The following is a 24,930-nucleotide window of genomic DNA, read 5'->3' as shown; positions in this document are numbered from 1 at the left end:
AGTAAAGCAATTTATTTTAGGCCTACTTCGCTTCTTTCATATATAGTCAGATGAACCTTAAGGCACGTGGGCCTCTTGTTTCTGAATGTGATAACTCTGCATTGCTTTGGTGGATACTGGCCACTCGTAAAAATCAGTTAAACAGCATACGTATTCTGATAGATTGTGATATTCAGCATGATAAACAAACTACACACATGCGACACTTCTACGTACCAGACACATGGATATAAACCATTTCCTTGTCAGTATTCGGTTCTTAAGAAGTCAGTACCAAAAGCAAGCAACGATTTTTTTAAATCCCTACCTACCGAGCCTGTTTTTTTAAGCAGAGACCGGAAACCTATTTTTATGGGAGCTTAAGATTGTTGCTTGTATTTACGTCTATTTTATCGATACAGACGGCTCTCCTGGACCGCACGTGCTCCCGTTACACTGGAGCAGACGACACTCCAGATTGTCCGCGACAAAACCAAAAAATGACGGTTGTCAATCCCACTTACTTACACAGTGCTTGTGGGTGACTAGTTATCGGCGTAGGACTTTTACTGCATATTGATCTGTACCAGAGAATGTCACACAACAAAGCTTGGTGAGTTTAAACGCTACAAACGCTTTTATACTGCGACATTTTCGGAATAGTGTTTTTTTGTGTATTGACATTTTGACAAGCTGCCGGTCGACACCGTGCAAAATTATTAAATAAAATACAGCATACGCCAAGACGCTGGATGATGTAGTAAACGACAGCTCAGCTAAGGTTAGCTGCTGATCCGGCTGGCAGATTAGGCACGAAACATCTCCATTTTTCGTGTTGGTAGTCTGGAAATTTATTTCAAATTTCTGTGAATTCATAGGATATCTAACACATATATACAGCTGTCATGGCAACACCAAATACCTTCAGATGGAAGCTGTCGGCTGTGACGATTGTAATTTATCATTAAGGTGAGTGTTTTCAGTTACATTTGTAAACCGAGAATAAATGTTGCTTCTGTAGACATTATTTTAAGTCAGTTCGGCGATGATGGTTTTGCACCTAACGAACTATAACTGGGCACTACCTGTTCACAATGGGGCGTTTCACGTTGCTAGATCGGCTCCAAAATACATATACACAAGTATTCTCAGATTTAACTTTTTCAAACTTCATTTTTCCGCTTATTGCACTTTCTGTTAATCGTTTTGCACTTTACGAAATCTTGTTTGACTTATTTCACTTTCCATAGCTTATTTCTTTTTCAACACTTACCATTAGTTACCATCGTGTTCCGCTTATTGTACTTTCTGTATCACATTTCCCCACTTACACTTTCTGTTTTACCTTTCCTGTTTTGTGCTTTCCATATATTTTTTTGCGCTTTTTGAGATTATTCTAATCGTACTATCTTTCACCATTCCTTTTTTTGACTTTCCATTAATCCGCTTATTGCACTTTCCAAATGATATTTCCCCTTTTTTTGCTTTTTGTACTTCATTTCCCCTTTTGCGCTTTAAATGAAACATTTCACTTATTGCGCGTTCTGGAACTTTTTCGCCCTCAATTCTGCTTATTGCACTTTCTGTAAGAACCTTCTCTTTGCACTGTCCACGATTAAACTTATTTCTTGGTTCGCCTTTTGGCCTTTTGTATTTCCAGTTATGTTTTCACTGCTTTTATCAGATGCTCATACTACAGAACAAATATTCACACTCTCCCTTTTGGACTTTTTTATGATTCGCCTTAATTATATAAAATAATGCAAATGTCAAAAATAAACATTGATTATGACTTTGACTTGAAGTCCTTTCAAATTTTTTTTTAAATCGTTGGCAAAATCAGCCTTATTTATTAATTTTTAACTTAAACAAGACATAAGGCTTGAGCACAAAACTCATGCTTGAGAATGAGAACGGTTTCATGAATACGGGCCCTGGTCTCTAGAGAAGGACTCTATGACATCCATATTTTTGTGATGTCCTTTTTTCAGAACACGATACTTCAGCAGGCCTCTACATCTACAATAGATTCAGTTTGTATTTAAATGTGATTTTTTTTTTGTAAACTATTTATTGCTGTATTCTAATACTCCGTCGTCTATTACAGACTGATAAAAATCAGCTTAAACGTTTACATACAGATATGTATTGTACAAGATAGGCCTAGAATAATCTACTCACGTCTTTGAACTTTTTCTTCATAAGCACGTGTGTATAAAGTACCCAAGCCACCTCTATACACAATCGTGAAGGGATCTTTTAATCTCCTACCTTGGCATGCTTAATTCGTGCATATATGTTTTCAACTTAACACAGATTTTTTTCTAAATTCGTAATACTTTTTACGACTATTGTTTAGAACGATCTTGATACGCGTATGTGTCGTTTAAGTAAATTAATTTCATGACACGTATATGATGCATAGTTGTAAATTTCCGTTGTGAAATTGATTATCAAGCTGACGTGTATATATAAAAAAGATATGATGACGTATTTAGTTTCATCTCCCGCGCTCGTTCCCGTTAGCTGGATACAACTTTTTCGTTTTATTTGTAATGTATGTCAATCTACCGAATAATAATTCATCCATTTAAAATTCGGCATAAATATCACAAAAAGTGTTCCCCGTGGCCAGCGTCTCCACATTAAGTACGTACTTTATAAACCCTAGCTACATCAAGTATTGTTAGTTTCAGCACTTAGCTAATATCATGTCACGATTTTAATGGTAAACTATTTCCACTTTTCTTTTCTTTTTCTTTTCTTTTTCTTGTCATATTAGAAAGATTTTATAATTGTTTAGTATATATCTCACTATTGTTGAAAATGTTTTAGAATTCTCATGTATGCATAGAAAATGAATAGGGTTTTATGAAAAAACTTGACTCGCCCGGTGCCTCTCCCCTACCTAAAGATTTAGTATTTTATATGATTTTAGTGTGATATCTAGATATCTTCATACATTTGATCTTAATGATATGAATAATACAATGCCGATTTTATAAGCACTTAATCCGAAGTGACGAGAAACTAGTCACTAAAACTAACAAAGCCGTGACTTAGACATACACAGCTGTTTTCGATTGGTAAAATTGGCTGATGTAAAGTTCTCGCGTTTTGTATAAGTACAGGTACGCATTGTTGAGATTTTACCTGAGAGGTGACAGCTACAAGAAGGTAGGGCAAGATTTTTTGTTACAAGAACATGTTTTGATTCTAGTGCACGAACTCTATAAAAAATATCATTTGGATCATATTCGATAATTTTTGATGAACTTGGAAACCCCTCAATTATTTTTCAATCGTTGTTTGTGCCTTAGATTTGTGAGAAACTCTGAAACAGGCTTCAACACCGATCGCCGCTCAACAGAAAATACAGTTGTAATATTTAATATTTGTTAACAGTCAATGTTTGGTTTGTTATCAGTCCTAGCTTAGTTCTATATCGGTCATAGCTAAGTTTGTTATCAGTCCTAGTTTGGTCTGTTATCGGTCATAATTTGGTTTGTTATCAGTCCTAGTTTGGTCTGTTATCGGTCATAATTTGGTTTGTTATCAGTCCTAGTTTGGTCTGTTATCGGTCATAATTTGGTTTGTTATCAGTCCTAGCTAGGTTTGTTATTAGTCCTAGCTAGGTTTATTATCAGTCCTAGTTTGGTTTGTTATCGGTCATAGTTTGGTTTGTTATCAGTCCTAGCTAGGTTTGTTATCAGTCCTTGTTTGGTTTGTTATCGGTCATAGCTAGGTTTGCTATCAGTCCTAGCTAGGTTTGTTATCAGTCCTAGCTAGGTTTATTATCAGTCCTAGTTTGGGTTGGTATCGGTCATAGTTTGGTTTGTTATCAGTCGTAGCTAGGTTTGTTATCAGTCCTAGTTTAGGTTGGTATCGGTCATAGTTTGGTTTGTTATCAGTCCTAGCTAGGTTTGTTATCAGTCCTAGCTAGGTTTGTTATCAGTCCTAGTTTGGGTTGGTATCGGTCATAGTTTGGTTTGTTATCAGTCCTAGCTAGGTTTGTTATCAGTCCTAGTTTGGTTTGTTATCAGTCCTAGCTAGGTTTGTTATCGGTCATAATTTAGTTTATCAGTCCTAGCTAGGTTTGTTATCGGTCATAATTTAGTTTGTTATCAGTCCTAGCTAGGTTTGTTATTAGTCCTAGCTAGGTTTGTTATCAGTCCTAGTTTGGTTTGTTATCAGTCCTAGCTAGGTTTGTTATCAGTCCTAGCTAGGTTTGTTATCAGTCCTAGCTAGGTTTGTTATCGGTCATAATTTAGTTTGTTATCAGTCCTAGCTAGGTTTGTTATTAGTCCTAGCTAGGTTTGTTATCGGTCATACTTTAGTTTGTTATCAGTCCTAGCTAGGTTTGTTATCAGTCCTAGCTAGGTTTGTTATCAGTCCTAGTTTGGTTTGTTATCAGTCCTAGCTAGGTTTGTTATCGGTCATAATTTAGTTTGTTATCAGTCCTAGCTAGGTTTGTTATCGGTCATAATTTAGTTTGTTATCAGTCCTAGCTAGGTTTGTTATTAGTCCTAGCTAGGTTTGTTATCGGTCATAATTTAGTTTGTTATCAGTCCTAGCTAGGTTTGTTTTCAGTCCTAGCTAGGTTTGTTATCGGTCATTGTTAACGTGGGACGAGCGACGGTTGGTGATCCGGGAAAAGAAAGCTGGAAGAACCGATCACAGTATAACAATGATGTTTATTTACAATGAAACAAATAAACTATATATTTAAAGATGTCACACTCGCTAACTCACACACTCATAAACCAAATAATGATAAGTGTCCCTGTAGCTTCTAGCTCACGAAACAGAACAGTGTTCCTGTCAAACCCAATAGAGTTCCATACTCTGAATCACCGTGACTCAATCCAGAGTCACCGTCCTCAAGCAGTTCCACGCTTGTATCACCATAATAGGCAACGCACTTATGTCAAAGACATGACAGCTGATTAAGTGCTGAATTCAAGTCGCCGACCCTGGCAGTGTAACTTCTAAGTATGCTCCCTCGCTGACCTTGACCCTGAATGAAAGTCGTTACTTCTGGTCGGTCCTGACGCTTGGGTCGCAATGTAAAGGAGAGGCCTGCCTGGTCCTGACTCAATCAATGTTCCAACCCGTCATGTGAAGCTATAATGATTAACACAAATAGTTATAATTTCCACTCACACTTCCATACTATACTAACAAAACACATGGTACAAAATACTTATTATTTACCATAATTATTCAACTTTAGAATGAACCATAATTAAAAAATACTGAAATACGTTCATATTAGCGTCGAAATAATGTGCGGCTCCAAATTACAAACAAAATAAAACAAAATTACGAAATACACCAACTGACACCTCAAGGCTTCCATACTTTTTCCACTCGTTCGCGTACGCACTACGCTCGGCACTAATAAATTGATCAGGGCTTCCATAGATTTTAAAATCGACCCGAAACATGACATAGACTATGCAGTTTCATGTACAACACTCCAATATGCTTATATCATGTGCATATTTAGGAAAACAAACATAATATATTCAATTATAGTACGAAAACAACAAAAATGAAAGTTATCAACATACAAACAATAAACAATGGTCACGGCTGACTGGAGCGCACAGATACTTAGATTGTTTGACCCGATATATGGACTGGTACAAAACAACAATACCAACTAATATAGAAAAGAAAAAGAGATAAAGATTACTTACCACAGTGAGTCCCCTGTGCCTGTCTCACATGACGCTAAATGCCGATAAATCCATATCGGGTGCACGGTAACAATAACACAATACCTGTCATGAGAATCTCACCCCGTGCACACCTACCCGTGATGCAATTCCGCCTAGCGGTACCCTACCATTAAGGTGACTTACCCCAAGTGTATACAAAATATACATGCTTACGTGACAGTCATAATTTGGTTTGTTATCGGTCATGATTTGGTTTGTTATCAGTCCTAGTTTGGTTTGTTATTAGTCCTAGCTTGGGTTGGTATCGGTCATAGTTTGGTTTGTTATTAGTCCTAGCTAGGTTTGTTATCGGTCATAATTTAGTTTGTTATCAGTCCTAGCTAGGTTTGTTATCAGTCCTAGCTTGGGTTGGTATCAATGATAGCTTGTTTTGTTATAAATTTATATATATGAATGTAATATGCCCTAGCTGTGTATTTAGGTTTAAAACATTTCTATGTTTTAGACTAAGAAAATGTATCATACGCATGATCAGAAGGAACTGACTAAGCATATAAAACCTTTTTGTTATGATCAGCATGATATTATTCTTAGTAATGATCTCAGAGTATAATAGTCCTTAATCACGGGTCTTTTCGGCGTAAATAACGAAATGGTGACTATCATACATCTAGATTTGCAGTTTGAGATTGAAACATCAGTATGATGTAGTTTAATTTATTGTTTGGTTGTACTTGATCATATTTTACATTTGTATTGAAAGATTCTTTTCATTTGTGTGCCATTTGTACTTTCCTTTAAATTCCAAGTGGTAGACACATTGCTGGTAAATGTTTAGTCCTCTAGGTTTGCCGTAACCGACACTTATGAAATCACCATCGGAAAGAAGAGGAGGTAACCCTTCTTGATGGACTTGTCCTATTTAGAGTTTAAAGCCAGTAAAGAAAGCGGTAGTTGAGACCACAAAATCATTGAAGTTCATGCAGTGTTATCATGCTTATTTAGTTACAGGTGACATGTTCGATCGATAACGGTTAGTTCGCTTAATGTGACTTGCTAGCAACCAACAAAACCTTCTTGATTTGGGAATATCGTTTTAGTCCCTTTGTATCACAATATGCTTGTGCAGATACGGGTTTGTATCTTAGAAATGATTTCGAGATTTATTGGTAGTTAGAACTCATGTGATCCAGGAACACTCCTCTACTTTTGTGATGCGTAAGTGTTTCCAATGTTCCATTAATTGATTTCCCATAAAGATCCGAGGGACTCCGAACAGACAGAACAGTGTTTCATTTCCGCTATGATCCCTAAGGGACCAATCTTCGACTTCGTAAGAATTCCTGTAACATAGTTTAACATGTCAACGTCTGATGAAGTGTGGCTCAGGTCAGCAACTCTTAAGAGGAAAGTAGGTCATGCCGAGTACATTCACGGTAGTTTCTTAAAGTAAATGACCGAACGGAAGTCGTTAGGAATCTTAAACGGCTGTCCTGTCTTATGGTATCAATGTTATATGTGCAATCTCACATGTCCACCAAAAAACGAGAGTGTATAGAAAATGCTATCATGTTACTGGAGTTGAGACCAGATGTTCCGGAAGGGTACACATCTTCTGCCTCTTTGACGACACTCACCACGAAAATCTAAGTAAAACCAAGTAAGCAATGACACGTTCCAAAAGGAGGACAAGGTAAGCAAAATATCACCAGACATAACAACGATCACCAACACGTCCAGCTGTATCGTGACAATAAAGCATACGTGCGTACTGCACTTTTAGGGTAAGGATAGAAAAAGTGCGAACTTGATCTTTGCATGGAAGGGAGAAAGTAGGACGATTCGTGGGGGCGGAGGACGAGGAAGCGAATTGCTGATTCATTTGAGCGCAGAGCTAATTTAATTTTGTGACTTTTGTCTTCTCTACTTAGCAGGGGTCTACAAAAAAAACCCCACTTTCTTCCGTTGGCATGGTTTCCGACACATTTCTCAAATGCTATTCATGGAACTTAACACGAACCTTCTTGTCTCAAGGGAAAGAGCTTTTTCGTTTTTAAATCAACTGCGGCCTATGCTTGGCCAAAATTTGGGTAACTTCTAGACATATATTGTTTCATATGGCGAACACAATATTGACATCTGTTTTTTGATTGGGAAAAATGACTGCCCTGGAGTGCAAATAATGCCAGGAAATTTCAATATTCCCGTTGTGCAAATTTGGTATAATGATGTTGTAGATATTAACAAGGATTACATTATCCAGTCAGACAAAATGTCCACCATTTCCTGAACTGTGATTGGTTGATATATATAGCGGCTTCTGATTGGTCTAAATTTAGATGTCTAATTTTCAAGAAATTTGGTGTGTAGGTCTTGCATCAGAAACACAATGATGGAGTCCGTTTTCTGATTTTACAAAATGGCCACCGAAAGAGCTTCTAATAGGCTGCAATTTACATGTTGTGCAATTTTGATTAAAACCGTTACATATGAGTTGTCTAACAGGATAAAGCAGACAAAACAAAGATGTCCTATATCTTATTGGACAAAATGGTTGATAAAAAGAACCGATTCTGTGGTGGAATTTGAATGATATTCCATTCTGATAGAATTTTGTTTCAATCTTAATTCATTACTATGCACAACATTTACGATTGTGAGGTATTTGGGGGATATGCATGTATATAGCGGTCCCTGTTAATACTTGTTTTTTTTATTTTCGCTTATTTTATTTATCTACTCTATCTTAAGAAAGTAAAACGATCGACTAGTTATCTGTATGCATTGACAGTATACATATGTATCAGGTAGAGAGCATCTGCTTTCCTTCTGTAAAACGCTACTTCTCGTTGAGGTATCAAAATTCTCAATTGTTTCAGTCGGAAACATCATCGCTTTTAACAAAGTTATAAGGAGGGGGTGGAGGGAGGACAACGGGGATTGCGGGATTGACACCAAACTAGATTCGTTCGCTTTTGAGACCACGTGTTGGTAATATAGATCGAGATTACGTGTATTTCTAAATTAACTCTCAGTTCTGTGCGTACAATATATTCCAGGCACATCCGGACATCCTGTGGAACCAGGAAACCCGACTCACCGCAGGTATAAAATTTTGCAATAACCTCGGTTTAATATCCGGGATGTGATATTTCCTGTGTCGATTAAATTAAAGGGAAATATATTGTATCCCTGGAGGACGCTGATGATTTGATGTGAAATCAGGGTGCTGTTATATGATTTGACTGAGACGAACTTTCTTTTACTTCATTATAAAAATAAAAGGGACATGATTCCGGAATGTTTAGATGATGACGTATGTATATAATCAGACTCTCCGTTGTTGCTCACGTGCAAATTATTGAAATGATTAGTTCTTGATTAACAGTTAACATCGCTATGAATTCATATCAGATACTCAGGGGCATGCTATAGGGACATTAACATGCTGAAATAATGGGATACCAAGTCCGTTTAGATTACCTAAACCCACGTGGGTCAAATATACTGAACCCTCACGTGAAAAGTTTTAGTTGTGACCTTTGATACACTACTTAAAGTTGTGAGTGCAAATGATAAAATGGCGCGCTTTTTGTTCACTCCCGACACATGCGCATGCGTAAAATCGTAAATTCTGCACGTGCAATCACGAATGTTGCCAATGCAGGTGAGTTTTCACCGAGACGTGTCCTTTATAAAGTGGTCCGTCCCGAAAATAATCATTCAGTGAAGGTAGCGCGAATAATGCTCATGAAACACAATGCCACGCTCAACACAATTGCAGAGAGGAATGTTTTGGGAAGTTTGCATGCAGATACCTCCGCCACTATTGTAGCCATGCACTTGGGGTGTCATTTAGCACTGTCGCCACGTTTGCTGGACGCTTCCAACATACGGATTCTGTTTCTAATCGCGCCCGAACGGGGAAACCAAGGGTAACAACTCAGGCCCAAGCTCGCTACATCCGGGTAACTCACCACCGTAACCGGACCCAACCTGTAACCAGAACATCACCTGACATCAGAGTTAGAAGATGCCTAGTGTCCGCCGAGACCGCCCGGAGTCGCCTACGTGAACATGGCTTTAACTGCCGATGTCCTTACGTAGGGCCTATTCTCACTCAGCGCCATCGACAGCAATGCCTTCAATGGACAAGGTTTCATGAACGAAGGCGACTTGTTGTCTGGTGATAGTTCTCTTCTCAGACAAGTCTCGATTTCATCTTCCAATGCTGATGGCCGATTGCGTTTGTGGCGTCGACGTAACGAACGTTAAGCCGAAGTTGTTTCCTGCAGACTAACAGATATGGTGGAAGCGTGATGGTATGGGGAGCCTTCAGTTACCACTATCGGACACGTCTTCCGTCAACGTGTAAGAGGAGTGGTGTACAGGGATGACATTCTCAGGCCTTAAGTCGTTCCCTTGTTTACTGCATAGCCGCAACTACAGTTTTACCAGCAGGGCAAAGCCCATCCCCACACTGCTCGAGTACCTATGGGTTTCCTAAAATAATGTGAATGGCCTCCCTTGACCGTCTCTTTCACCGAATATGGATGAAATTGGGAGAAGAATCCTACTGGTGGGGCTCCATTGACAATGGCACAGCAGACTCCTGCAGGAATGGAACGATTTGCCCCTGGCATTCTTCCATATTCTCAGCAATTCCATGAGACGACGTTGCACAGCCTGTATCAATGCCCAAGGCGGACACACGCATTATTGTCTGATTTGTGATTTTCCTTTTCATGGGGCTACCTTCAATTAATAGACAATAGCAATTGTACATTTTATAAAATGAAATCTAGACACATTTTGTTTAATAGCAATTTTAACAAACGATTGAATAAATCAGTAAAAATTCGGTTCCTGTTCTTCAATTCCTTACAAAACGTACCTTAACTCGGATATACGTTTTCTTTTGGGGCTCAGTATAACTTGAAATCTTTAAAAAGCTCCAATAACTAAGAGCCCAGGGTTACGATATAGGACTTCTATCACACTTTGATCAAGCAGAGATGTTTCATATACGTCTCTGGATAAAGTATCATTAGTTTCTTATCAAATCAATTACCTTGACCCCCACTTTCAAGGTCACATGGGATACATATCTTGAAAACATCAAAAATCTTTCTCTCATGTAATATCCAGGATGTATTTATTTACAGAATTTGGCAGGCAATTTGTTGGGCCGAAGAACTATCAATGCTGATTAAATGAATGACACATACAAACTGTCAAGATTATTTTGATCAAGTATAATAAATAAAAAACAGCACTTCCTACTGTGAACTTGTGCATGCCAGTGCTTTCTGCATCTCCTTTTTGTCTGAAGAAATAAAAAAATCTGGAATAACGTTTCTGATGTTTTCTCTTGACATAGACGACACCGTGTATCATAGCTACCACCAACGTGATGAGACACACGACGAAAACATCGAAAAATGAAAGTCCTATAATAACTTGTCAAGGAGCTATCCCTCATCAATACCTTATACAACCATGTCTCAAAGCTTCATAAACCGTATGGACAGAGCATGTCGGCAGATATAAACGTTCTAACATTGGCAGTGTCATTGATACTTGTAAACATGTCGGCAGATATAAACGTTCTAACATTGGCAGTGTCATTGATACTTGTAAACATGTCGGCAGATATAAACGTTCTAACATTGGCAGTGTCATTGATACTTGTAAACATGTCGGCAGATATAAACGTTCTAACATTGGCAGTGTCATTGATACTTGTAAACATGTCGGCAGATATAAACGTTCTAACATTGGCAGTGTCATTGATACTTGTAAACATGTCGGCAGATATAAACGTTCTAACATTGGCAGTGTCATTGATACTTGTAAACATGTCGGCAGATATAAACGTTCTAACATTGGCAGTGTCATTGATACTTGTAAACATGTCGGCAGATATAAACGTTCTAACATTGGCAGTGTCATTGATACTTGTAAACATGTCGGCAGATATAAACGTTCTAACATTGGCAGTGTCATTGATACTTGTAAACATGTCGGCAGATATAAACGTTCTAACATTGGCAGTGTCATTGATACTTGTAAACATGTCGGCAGATATAAACGTTCTAACATTGGCAGTGTCATTGATACTTGTAAACATGTCGGCAGATATATACGTTCTAACATTGGCAGTGTCATTGATACTTGTAAACATGTCGGCAGATATAAACGTTCTAACATTGGCAGTGTCACTGATACTTGTCATCATGTTGGCAGATATAACGTTCTCACATCGGCAGTGTCACCGATATTAGGAACGCCATTGTTATTTCTGGAAAACACACACGACGTTCTCCAGATATATATATGAAGGATTCTTTGAAAATATTACAGGTTTAGTGCGATAACTGCGATGGTGCTACAGGAAACTGATAATTTTGAATAAAAACAATGCGTCTGCTCGCGACCACACCTAGATATAGACAGCGTGGTCGGATCGCTGAAATGGGGTACTAAGGTATAGCTTTTATTTTCGTCTTCGATCACTGTTCAGAGGTAACAAGCACGTGTTTCATGATACTACCAGTGTATAGAACATCTATATTTACACCTGCTATTTCCGTAGTATCTGTGAACTTATTAGTCACGATTGTACACGGTTTAGATTACCATAACAACCTTGACCTTTATCCATTTTTTTTTATCTTATTCAAATGACGTCATATTAGATTTCAACAATGTCTTATAGATTTACACCACAGATAATTTAACACTTACTGGATAAACTATTTGGTCTCGATCATTGACCTATGACAATGACAAATGCTCATAACTCCTCGTTTTATTTAAATTGACCTTGATCCTTAATAATATAACAGAAATTTGACCATTAAAGAGTTAAGAATATACTCTGACCTTTGACCTTGTAGTAGTTGAAATGGGTATTTGATCATGCACTTCACGTTGAATATCGATTCAGTTTTTTTATTATGTCTTAGAAAATATTAAGATGTAAAAATAGTTTAAATTGGGTGCAAATTATAGACCTTTGGTTATAAAACTTGTTTAATTTTGAGCTAAGTAACAGAGACCTTCTGATGAAGTTACCTAATATATCAAATTGACATTCATGAAAGCTGCATGTGGCTGTTATATACATGTTATCAAAAGTTAATTTGCACTTTGACCCCGTATGTAAAAACTACAGTGATTTGCAAACAACTGGTGATAACGAAACTGCACTTAAAGTGCCGTAAGATATTTATAAGAACTTAAAAGTAAAAATCAGGACAACTTTATGCTAAAAGATGTCAGTCGTTTGACCATTGACCTTGATGACAAGGTATGGATGTAATTTTAGTATTGTTGATTTATAACATTGAAAGAAAAGAAATGATCTTACATATTGTTTGCTGTAAAGATGACTTTGATTTGCCTCGTGTTATTTGAAACACGTAAAATGGTAATGATCTGACTCAGAAATATTTTACTTGTTCTAGAAATGCAGATATTATTTCTATATATCGTCCTGACATTTGAAACGAAAATAAATACTGAAGTTATAAACAGAAATTATGTTTACAAGGACGTAAGCATCCCGTATTTATATTTAGGATAAAACGTGATAACAACGTGCATCACAAAGATTAGCTCTCGCCCCCTACCGCCCTCGATCCGCCCCCTTACTTGTCCCTCAGGGGAAAGAGTATATCTTAGATCACACACTAAACGGTCTGCGTTTAAACAAATACAGATCGATCAATAAGCTTGTCATCCGGGCCAACGCATTAGCACGCGACGTATTCATGGACGTTGTGAGCCACATCTCAAAAGGCACTTAGTCTTATATGTGCGTTTCCTTTGGTGGCCACAATGTTAAAACAGGTTTAGTCTAGTCACTCCACATTGTCTGGTGGCATTTACTGGTGGCAATTACTTCACATGTACCTAAACTGAATGTCGCGCTTCACTGAACATCTAATGTGGTATGACCCTTAATTCGTCGTCAGTTTTAAAATTCAACTTTGATTATTTTACAACAGTTACTTAACAAATTGTTATAGCTAAAATGAATCAGTTTGACCCGGGATAAGGCGTGCGAAGGGTTTTACTGCGGGAGTAAACTGGAATGGCAGAGAAGAGCCGGCGTGGTCGGGCAAGCAACCCCATAACTTTTCACAGTCGTTTCATTAATCGAACCTCGGACACTTAGGTTAAAGGCGAGTGTGTCAACAGTCACTTTTGAATTTTGTGTAGATTTGCCCACGACGCTTTTACGATTGCGGTCTCTTCATTAATTACCTACTCTCAAACTATATTTACTTTCTTACTTAATAATCAGATATGCGCGAGTGTATTTAATTTGACTGGGTATTGCCCCCACTAATTGTCAATAAAGAAGCGTAGAATAAGCATGTCATATTTGAGTTGATGAGGCATGATCGTGTCCCCAAAAGCCACCAATTGTTAAGACATCAAAACCAACAACAGTGTAGCAGCTGTTACCCAAAAGACATTCTTTGAGAAGCAGCCATTTTGTGTGAACAAGCACTTGTCTCTATTTCTATGTTACACTGTTCTAATCGGCGATGAATATAAAACTGTAACAAATTTCGGATGTTCCGTCATGAACTATTTTTGATAAAGACGGATATTGTCTTATCATCGTTTGACAATAACAATACAATTAAAAGAACTTCGGAATGCCAAATAAAGACATCATTAGCTCACTTGCTCACTTGCATACTGTGGCACAGCGTCCGTCGTCCGACAGTAGGTCAGTTGTCCAGCATCAAACGGTATTTTTTTTATACCTATGATATCTAAAGCAAGTAACTTGTCATAAGGGGCTAAAAGGGTTGCTAAAATCTACCAACTTTAATATAACAGGGACCAAATAAGTTGAAATCGAGTTCTATCACTATCAAATTAAAAATGTTCAAAGGAATGACCTTGACCCACTTTCTGGGATTTACATGAAAGTTCCCAAAAAACTTCCAATAATGTATTTTTTTTTTAAATTTTGGAACATCTAAGCGATAAAGGTCAACTAAGCCCCTGGTATGCTTCAACGTTACGCTGACAATCTTGTTAACATGTAATTACAATCTTAATGTTATATCAACAGTTCTGTATTAAAGATAGATATAGGTATAAACATAACAATTATCTCGAGCTCAAGGTCATACCGACAATATAATACTTCAAACAGTTGTATATCTCAAGTTCATATCGACAGTCCAATATAACGGTCATCGACCAGCTCAGGGTCATACCAACGGTCCAATGTAACAGTTATCAACAATCCCAAGGTCACCAACGGTCCAATGTAACAGTTATCAACAATCCCAAGGTCACGTCAATAGTCCAATATAACGGTCATCGACCAGCTCAGGGTCATACCAACGGTCCAATGTAACAGTTATCAACAATCCCAAGGTCACCAACGGTCCAATGTAACAGTTATCAACAATCCCAAGGTCACGTCAATAGTCCAATATAACAGTCATCGACCAGCTCAGGGTCATACCAACGGTCCAATGTAACAGTTATCAACAATCCCAAGGTCACCAACGGTCCAATGTAACAGTTATCAACAATCCCAAGGTCACGTCAATAGTCCAATATAACGGTCATCGACCAGCTCAGGGTCATACCAACGGTCCAATGTAACAGTTATCAGCAATCCCAAGGTCACGTCAATAGTTCAATATAACAGTTATCAGTAATCCCAAGGTCATACCGACTTTCCAAAATTCAGTTGAAAACTCTTGGCCTCTTGAGTATGTTTAGCCTTGTACTGATTGTACAAAAAACATCAAGTAGGTTAATTTTATTTACTGTGAACTTACCGTATCAATGAATGGTTGATGTGTGTCAAAGTTCTAAATCTGTCGCATCGCTAATAGGATTAGGCACCAGACTAGAGAAACACAAGGGCGATTTTAGTGCAACAAGGGCAGTTTCACGAGTCCTAAGAGTGTAATAATTCGCTACGGAAGTTACATTTGTATCTTACCCGCTATCGTTATAGAAATATACTGAAGTATTCTGCCGGAAAAAATATGCAAATGTGGTCTATCAGTAAACATCTGACATATAGAATATCCTTAAGGAAAGCATAATTGAATGATTAGAATTATATATTTTCCTGATTTCAAGTTACGTGCTGTGGAAATGTATAAGAAATATAACGACTATGCACGACACATTTTCCTACTGATGGGTCGATATTTAAACCTGGAATCGTATATATTTCCTCAGTTTCGCCACCACATCCCACCTCAGTCTTCGCCACCAGATCCACCTCAGTCTTCGCCATCACATCCCACCTCAATCTTCGCCACCACATCCAACCTCAGTCTTCGCCGCATCCTTAACATATTGATAATTCCTTGCGTAATGAAAAATAATTCCTACATGTGTTTTTTTTTCAATAGATGTAAAATCATTTTACCTTTTTTCACCCAAATTGAAAGATATCCTACTCAACATCACTACCTCATCGCTAAAGAAAAATAAAAAGGATGTCACACTGGATATGTTGCTTCCTTACAGAAAGATTTCTAGGTATTGTTTTTTCATATTTGAAGGTCAAAGATCAAAGGTCAGAGTAAATATGATTAAAAAAGTTGGTTTGCGATGACAAGGAGAGTTCATTGACCAATGAAACTCAAACTTCATACTATGTTCCTTACTTGTGCTTGTTTTCAGTTTAGAAATCAGAATGCAAAGGTTAACAGAAAAATATTTCCTGGGCAGATAAAGTTAACTTTATATACAGTGTTTCTGTAACGACTGTCAAAGATTCAGGTCACTGTTGCTATAAATATAACATCCATATCCGCACAAAATGTATGAATGACATTGCATTGCGGCCATGATAAGAAAAAAGACACAATACAACGGTTACAAGGATAGCATTAGCAACATGATATTGGTCACACATTGTCCTATATAACGTATAGGATAACGGTCACACAATGTATTTACGTCATGCGTGTCAATTTTCATAGGAGTGATTTACGAAGTAACAGTCCCGTAAAGTGAATACAGAATCAGGAGGGGTTTTACCACTTCTACAAGGTGATTTACTCAACCGGAACGGTCCTAGGGAGTGATTTACGAAGTACCAGTCCCGTAAAGTGAATACAGAATCAGGAGGAGTTTTACCACTTCTACAAGGTGATTAACTCAACCGGAACTGTCCAAGGGAGTGATTTACGGAGTCGACAGTGATACAGCGTCTATTTTCATAAAGTGAATTTCTGAGCTGGAGTGGACTAATGGAGTAATTTACAGAATCAACAGTGCTACTGGTCTTAAGGGGTGATCACTCACGATGGAGTAACTTGCACAATAGACGGTCATACATGTTGCTCAGAGAATTGTTGTTGATGCAGTCCTCTGGCATGGCGACAGTGTCAGCAGTCAGGTAAGCTTATGAAGTGGTTTTCAGGGTCGGTGGTGACATCTTCTGAAGGAGAATTTGTTCTAGTCCTGATGTGTAACGATGTCGGCAGTGCGGGTCCTGTGGAGGCGGCAGAAGTATCGATCCTATGGAGTGATTTACCGGTCCTATAGAGTGATTTACTGGTCCTATAGAGTGATGTAACTGTCAACAACAGTCCGATATCATGATCTGGTCCTGCAGAGTGATTTAACTGTCAACAACAGTCCGATATCATGATCTGGTCCTACAGAGTGATTTAACTGTCAACAACAGTCCGATAAAATGATCTGGTCCTATAGAGTGATTTACTGGTCCTACAGAGTGATTTAACTGTCAACAACAGTCCGATATAATGATCTGGTCCTATAGAGTGATTTAACTGTCAACAACAGTCCGATATAATGATCTGGTCCTACAGAGTGATTTACTGGTCCTATAGAGTGATTTACAGAATCAGCAGTTGTACCTTTCATATGAAGAAGTTTTTAGGTTCAATAAAGGTACTGGACCTATGGAGTGTATGACTTTAGGGAAGGTCCTATGGAGTGATTTATTGGCCCCGTGGTGTTATATGGAGTAAGCAAAAGTACCTGCAGTATGGGGTGTTTTCTTAATAGGCATTTATACCGGTCCTATGAAGTGATTAACAGAGTCCTCATTCGGTCCCATGTATTCGCACCAGTCCTATCATTGAGTCAACAAAATGTACCGATCCTATGGAGTGATTTACGGAGTCCTACCGGTTCTACGGAGTAATCAGTAGTACCTGTCCCGTTGAGTGGTTTACAGACCGAACAGCTGTTTGCGTTTCTGTTGTATATACAAACAGTATGTAGTTCGTACGTCAGCCTCAATGGAGGATCAAGGAATTATAAATAAGGATGTTTAAATAGAAATGTTCCTTTAGAAAAGCTTCTTTGTGGAAAGTGGATTCCACTTAGATCGAGTTATTTAAGAAACTTTTGGACATGTACAACTGGAAATATCAATTCTTACTAATAAACAGAAGGGTTTCATTATAAGGTAAGTCAATGGATGTTACTGTATTTGAGTTTTAAAAAATATATGGTTATCAACGCGTCATATTTTCAAAATAGCGACATATCAGAATGAAATTATTTAATTTATTTGTTGAAATAATTTGTTTTTGATGATTCAACAGTTGTCAAAAGTTAAATCGATCAAATGTTTATGACAAAGAAAACAAGATTTTATGATACTATGTAAACTCCCAGTAAGATGTCCAACAGGGACCTGTAGTCATGTAATGTAAATCTAATATAAATACATATATATATTTATATATGATCTATAGCTGTTTGGTGGAAATGTTGTACTTGGTATGTATTGGTGTAGCTTAACGAAAGCCTTAGGGTCGCCCTATTTATCATCAAGTTGTATGTAAAGTTGATATGGATAGCGATATTAGTAACTCTACCCTTGAACTAACGTCCCACGAGACGTAAACGGTTACAATCTCCAAGTGTATCTTTTTACTGTAAGGCTTTACTGATACTCCTGATACCGTCTTCTCTTTTAATTCTCATTGACGTCATTAAAATCATGCCGCAATGTGCCTGTAGCTAGTTTAAAAATCTACGAACATTGCAAATCAAGTTCAGTGTGTTTTTTAGAGCGTGGTATACACAACAAACATCAGCTTCGCCGACAAGTTACATTCAAAATTTAGCTTATAATACGTTCAAATATAATATCCAACTCGTCAACTCGTCCATTACAACTATAGTTAACAGATTTATCATTATTATCATTTAGGGGGAGGGAGATGTGTGTGTGTGTGTGGGGGGGGGGGGGTGTTAACTTGGGTAAAACCCAGCTCCGGAGCTAATCGTTGACCTCTGTATCAACCAGATCGCGATTCACAGCAAAAAGATTTGTTAGTTTAACAAGTCAATAATAAACCGTTAAAATGGCACTGTCATTGGCTTGTGATCCACACAAATGAATAGTGCTTTATCAAATTATTTTTTTCAACTTCTAACATGCACTACCTCCCTTACCTGTTGAGGATGAGTCGCGACAATGCAACACGTGCTTATGGGCTCAAGTTTTTTTCTATTGAGTCTTCCTCATTCCTGAAATGTTCTGTGATCACTGTTAGTGGTGAAATACCTCTGTTTGACGGTCGTTTTTTTCTGTTGGTAGTTAAATACAATGTATCTTACAGCAACGACGGGATGGTCTACGATTAATCCTTACACTTTGACTTTCAAAAAATATGTTTCGTGTTATTCGAGACAAAAAAGTTCGACGTTCATGCAGGTATGACCTAAACCTTTTTTATGCACCCGGATTGAAAGATTGGGGACATGCTGTTTGTTTGTCTGTTGTCAACTACCGTAGGAGGTAGTATGGTTTCCATATTTGGCATGTGTGTTCCTTGTGACAAGACCTTTCCGATGGTACCGAAATGTTTGACCATGTGACCTTGACCGTGACCATTGACCTACATTTGAAAAATTGTGCAAGCAATTAGCACATGCTTAACGCAGAACAGTTTTAATGTCCAACTTCAGAATTTAGTTGCAACCAGTGGCATAGTGTTTCATAAACACATCTTGTTTTTTTTTTATTTTAGTTGTAGTCTTTTTCTATAACATTAACATTCGCCCCTTTGCCAAAGAATGCATTTTTGTATTCTTAAAGAGCGGACTCATTGATTTCTAATGCTTATTTTGAAGAATAAAAATAGCTCCTTGAAACGTAAGGTACGTGATGTTATAGTTGGTAAGCTTGTAACTAATGTTTTACTCATATAATTTACGTTCCTGTAAGATACACCTCAATACAAGCTTAATAGGTAAGCAAGACTAAAATAGGGATGATACCCTGCCCCGCAACAATATTTTTGGCAGTCTCATCCCGATTGCATTGCTCTACCGTGTATTGTGACTAAGGATCGACAACTTTGGTAGAGATAGTTTTTTCTAGGGGAGGGTCTTCTGTAGTATTTTTTGAAATAACATATTACATAAGCAAGCAATATACAAAAGCGGAGGGATGGGAAGGGCTAATTAAATGGCGGTTTCGATGTTTGTTGGAGATTGTTATCTATTTAAGAACTCACGGAGCTGTCTCCAACATACTTTTTGAGCCACCGATAGTTTACCAACATAATGTTTTCATGATTGACTACAATGCTGTACCCAGAGTTCGTTCCTAACACGATAATTCGGACCGCCTCACCAATGAATGTTACGTGTTATCTAACTGGCCCGGAATACTTGTAGATAACATTAAACTTCATTCATCTTTATTAATCGTTTTTTCTCTTTTCCCTCTGTCTTTGGTTCCCAGCAAGGGAAGTAATGCCAGTACATTGCAATACATATGAACGATGAGGTTCATGGGTTGTCCCCCTTCGACAACCCATTTTATCCGTGTGTGTGTGTGTGTGTGTAGATTGTGAAATATGCGTTTAATTTGGAATAGGAGAATGCAAGAATTACCTGTATCATGAATTGAGATTTGTAAACGTTTGCTAAAGATGGATCATTTACTGGAAGGAAGCTTTGAAATCACAAGTCATTTTGGCTAAAAAAAGATGAAAGTCATTTTGGCTAAAAAAGATGTAAGTCATCTTGGCTAAAAAAAGATGTAAGTCATTTTGGCTAAAAAAGATGTAAGTCATTTTGGCTAAAAAAGATGTAAGTCATTTTGGCTAAAAAAGATGTAAGTCATTTTGGCTAAAAAAGATGTAAGTCATTTTGGCTAAAAAAGATGTAAGTCATTTTGGCTAAAAAAAGATGTAAGTCATCTTGGCTAAAAAAAGATGTAAGTCATTTTGGCTAAAAAAGATGTAAGTCATTTTGGCTAAAAAAGATGTAAGTCATTTTGGCTAAAAAAGATGTAAGTCATCTTGGCTAAAAAAAGATGTAAGTCATTTTGGCTAAAAAAGATGTAAGTCATTTTGGCTAAAAAAGATGTAAGTCATTTTGGCTAAAAAAGATGTAAGTCATCTTGGCTAAAAAAAGATGTAAGTCATTTTGGCTAAAAAAAGATGTAAGTCATTTTGGCTAAAAAAGATGTAAGTCATCTTGGCTAAAAAAAAGATGTAAGTCATTTTGGCTAAAAAAAGATGTAAGTCATTTTGGCTAAAAAAAAGATGTAAGTCATTTTGGCTAAAAAGCGAGCGCGTTCGAAAAAAATTCTGTATCGCCATAACAGGACATAAACTTAAGTGTTTCCATATAAAACCTACATCAATCGTCTTCTAGAACCTGATGTGCGGATCAGATCCCGGAGACGTCTTCGTTGATTCCTCTAGATTGAATTGTAAAACCGGTAAATTGTCGAATTTTACTTCGGAAACAAATCCGTAGGGTCGTCAAGTCGACTATGACGTCATTTCAGAGTTCACAATGTCGGTTAACTACTCTCGTGGGAACGAGACTTGATAGGATTTGCTGAAGCTAGCGGGTTTTGCAGCATACTGAAATAGATTTGTCGAATGCTGACAGTTGTACAGATGCTGATCTGATTGTTGTTTGCATGGGGATTTTCACGTACGCTTTGACTTCTACAGACAGTAGATTTGATACCGACATTGTAATTTGTACCCACTAACGACGGGAGTGGGTCAGTGTGTCAGTTACTGCGAATGCAGCACTATATTCAGGTCTCAAATGACATGATGTCATGACGTCAAGCTTAACATCCGGGTGGTTTTTCAACACACAGTTCGTTGCTTATAAACAATATACTACGATATTTCAGTTACATGCATTTTTATCCAGTCACCAGATGATATTATGGGGTTTTCAATTCACGTCTGATCCGCCACTTCATCCATGAACATTTTTACATGCATAAAGTCAGTATCGGTGCAAGATGTACACTCGTCATTTTTTGCATGATTGTATTGGTTTTCAAAATGGCCCGAAGTCATTGTCTTGTATTTTGAGGATTTGTTTTCACTAAATTTGTGACCGCCTAGTCTTTTTAACTACAGTAGGAAACTTTGGGGACTTGTTACGTACAATATTTATTTTGCTTGCAGCCTACTTTACATTGTAAACATTAAACAATATTCAAAATGGCTGCCTGCAACAATTTTGACTTTGGATACTTGAAGTTTGTGACCACTGTTTCGGCAAAAAAAAGTTTGGTATTACATAAAATTAGAAGTGTATCTATGCCTCATTTTTAGAAGCCATTCTCCAGAACCATGGTATTTCTCACATAGAACTGGAGAGATCTTTCTCGCATTCATTTCGGAACAAAATGTAGTTTCGATGTTGAAATTTCAAACATTTTCATCAATACAACAAGAAGAGAAGGAAAACAGAAGCACCATATGATTAGTATCATACTATGGTGAACGCCAAGATCCATGTCGATTTTCAGCATTAAAACTTTTAAAGGGATGTGAAGGGATTAAAATTGATCATCAGGCACTGCAAATATTGTGCTTTTCAATGTTTGGCGGGTTTTCCAAAAGCTGAAGCCCAATGGGTGTATTGGTCGATAGTTTTCTCTACTAATTAAAATTCTCTGTGTACAAACATACCAGGTTTTCGAAAGTTATAGAAAATAACAGTCCATTGAAAAAAAAAACACACTTTAAAGGCTCAGGCATACTTGTACGAGAACTTTGTTAACCAGACCACAAGGAGAGGCCTTTATATATGAACGGGATCTATGTTAATCCGAACACATGGACAGGTCAAAATAGTCGAGGTATACATAAGTTTGTCAATGCGTGCATCTGGAAAGACCGAGATGTACTGGTGATAAATTGATTGAGGCTTAATACTTTGTCTATTCCATTTAATGGTGCTGACTCTAGATTTTCTCTTCCTATTGTGATTATTTTTGGGGTTAATCCTGTGTCTGATCCATTTTTGTCTTCGTTATCTGTCCAGCCCCTGTGATGATGACGGTATGTCATCTGTCTTGTCTTAGCGATCATTTTGTCTTCGTTATCTGTCCAGCCCCTGTGATAATGATGGTATGTCATCTGTCTAGTCTTAGTGATCATATTGTCTTCGTTATCTGCCCAGTCCCTGTAACGATCCTATATTGTCCTTATCTCGACCTTTTACACATCAAGATGATAGCGAATTGCGTCAATCTCTACCAGAGCTGTATTTTCAGGCATATTATAAGATATTACGTATAAAAATTACGTAAAAATTGAGCTATATGACGAGTGGATCGCCCTCTTTATCGCAGTTTTGACATTTCTTTCTATCAGTTTGTTTCATTTTTTCTCATCAGCCTCCTAGAATTAAAAAATACGTCCCGCAGCATCACTGACGAGTCCAGTAAAAGGACGAACCAGCTGTATAATGCAGCTTAATTCATTGTTTGGGTTCTACTGTATGTAATTCCCAAGTGTTTCTTCTGTGAAATATTCACATGGCAATTAAATCATGCGAAAAGTATCAAATTAAGCAAATTAACACAACAAACACATTATTAATTTGAAACTGAACCTCCAGTCGCCTCTATGGCTAGTTGTTTTAAATAATGTGCACTAATCGTAAATTACAAAAAATGTTTAAATCACAAATCAACTATTTTGTCCGTCATGTAACCAGCAGTGTTGTTTCGCGTCATCAAGCTGCGATCAGCTCTGAACCACGGCAGTTTTTCCCCGTTATATGGAAGTTACGATAATTGATAGACAACCTACGATAATGTTTTTCCGTTCCCCTACCACTTCTACTTATAGATATTTATAGTCAGATCGCTATTAAGGCCGATAGGTCTGTTGTCACTAATACCGTGCATGTGCTGCCTTCATATAGTATTTTATGAAACGAGAACAAATATCAGTCTCGTCTGTAAATACATTTTATATATAACAAGTCAAACATTTATATTTTTGAAAGCTTAAGCGAGCAAAAATTAAAACTGACAGCTTCCTGATATGTGAAAGGAAACGAAAACAAATTTAAGATACTTTTAATCGCATAACTCGGAAAAGTACATTTAGACAGCTTTAAAGGAATTGCGAAAGACAAATTCAAATGCAGTCCTTTGGTTGCGCGATTTCCAGTTCGTGAAGTCCATATTATGACATCACAATCGATATCTGAGTGGCACAGCCAATGAAAACGCTGTGGGGGTATGTTACACTAGTGACACACGCAAAAATATATATAGAAAAAATCACTGCATAATCCTACAATTCAAGGTTCGATTATACTACTACAACTCTCCAATCTAATGATCTTGACCTTTCCAACTTAGTTGATGATGGAACTCAACTACTTCGTAATATATTTGGGCCAAATCAGTATTTTGATTTCTTCGATACCAGCATTATTACGCTAAAAAAAATCAGTGACCCATAATGTCAAAACCACCACTGAAGTTGGACATTCCACTAACTATGATTTTTGTAATAGGATTCACAAGGGATACAACTCTTGTATTTTAAACAAACTTCCTTAAAAACTATTGACATTTTGATTGCGCAACCATACAATATAGACACCGGGTTTCCCAGACTTTACATAGTGAGATCGAAAGTCACCCGACATAACACAGGTTTGATCAGAGATCATATTGGAAATACACCGTGCAGATTACTGGTGACATGGTTCAGGTAAATAGACTTGATATAACGTTAATTGGGAATGATCTGTTGTACCAGAAATAGAAAAAAAATGTTTATAAATGGAAATATAGAAATACGATGGAATTTGAAACCCAGCGGACCGAGCAACAGGGTATTCAGCCGAAAGTATTTTGTGTATCATGTAAACATTCTCACAAGTGTCTCGACAGCCCCAGTGTAGATCGCGGGCATGATCGATTCATGTACCCGAAGGGTGTGCTCGATTTAAAAGTTCTCTTACATGTATTTCAAATATG

At 37.5% G+C, this 24,930-nt stretch overlaps 1 protein-coding gene across 2 annotated transcripts in view; it reads left to right on the top strand.

Annotated features, from left to right (window-relative positions):
* The first annotated feature begins 930 nt into the window (after positions 1-930).
* LOC132562390 (kinase suppressor of Ras 1-like) overlaps positions 931-24,930 on the top strand; it is a 45,225-nt gene continuing 21,225 nt past the window's right edge. The window contains exon 1 of one of the 2 annotated variants that reach the window (XM_060227131.1): positions 931-948. The gene's annotated coding sequence lies outside the window, so the exon portion shown is untranslated. Of the gene's footprint in view, positions 949-18,020; positions 18,109-24,930 lie in introns of those variants that run through there. The other variant, XM_060227130.1, reaches the window with a different exon arrangement.

Source organism: Ylistrum balloti, unplaced genomic scaffold (genome assembly GCF_031769215.1).
Source record: "Ylistrum balloti isolate Yb309-2 unplaced genomic scaffold, AGI_CSIRO_Ybal_v1 Utg371406, whole genome shotgun sequence".
NCBI classification, from domain to species: domain Eukaryota; kingdom Metazoa; phylum Mollusca; class Bivalvia; order Pectinida; family Pectinidae; genus Ylistrum; species Ylistrum balloti.
Note: the sequence above shows the minus strand (reverse complement) of the source record. Positions and strands in the feature narration are given on the sequence as shown.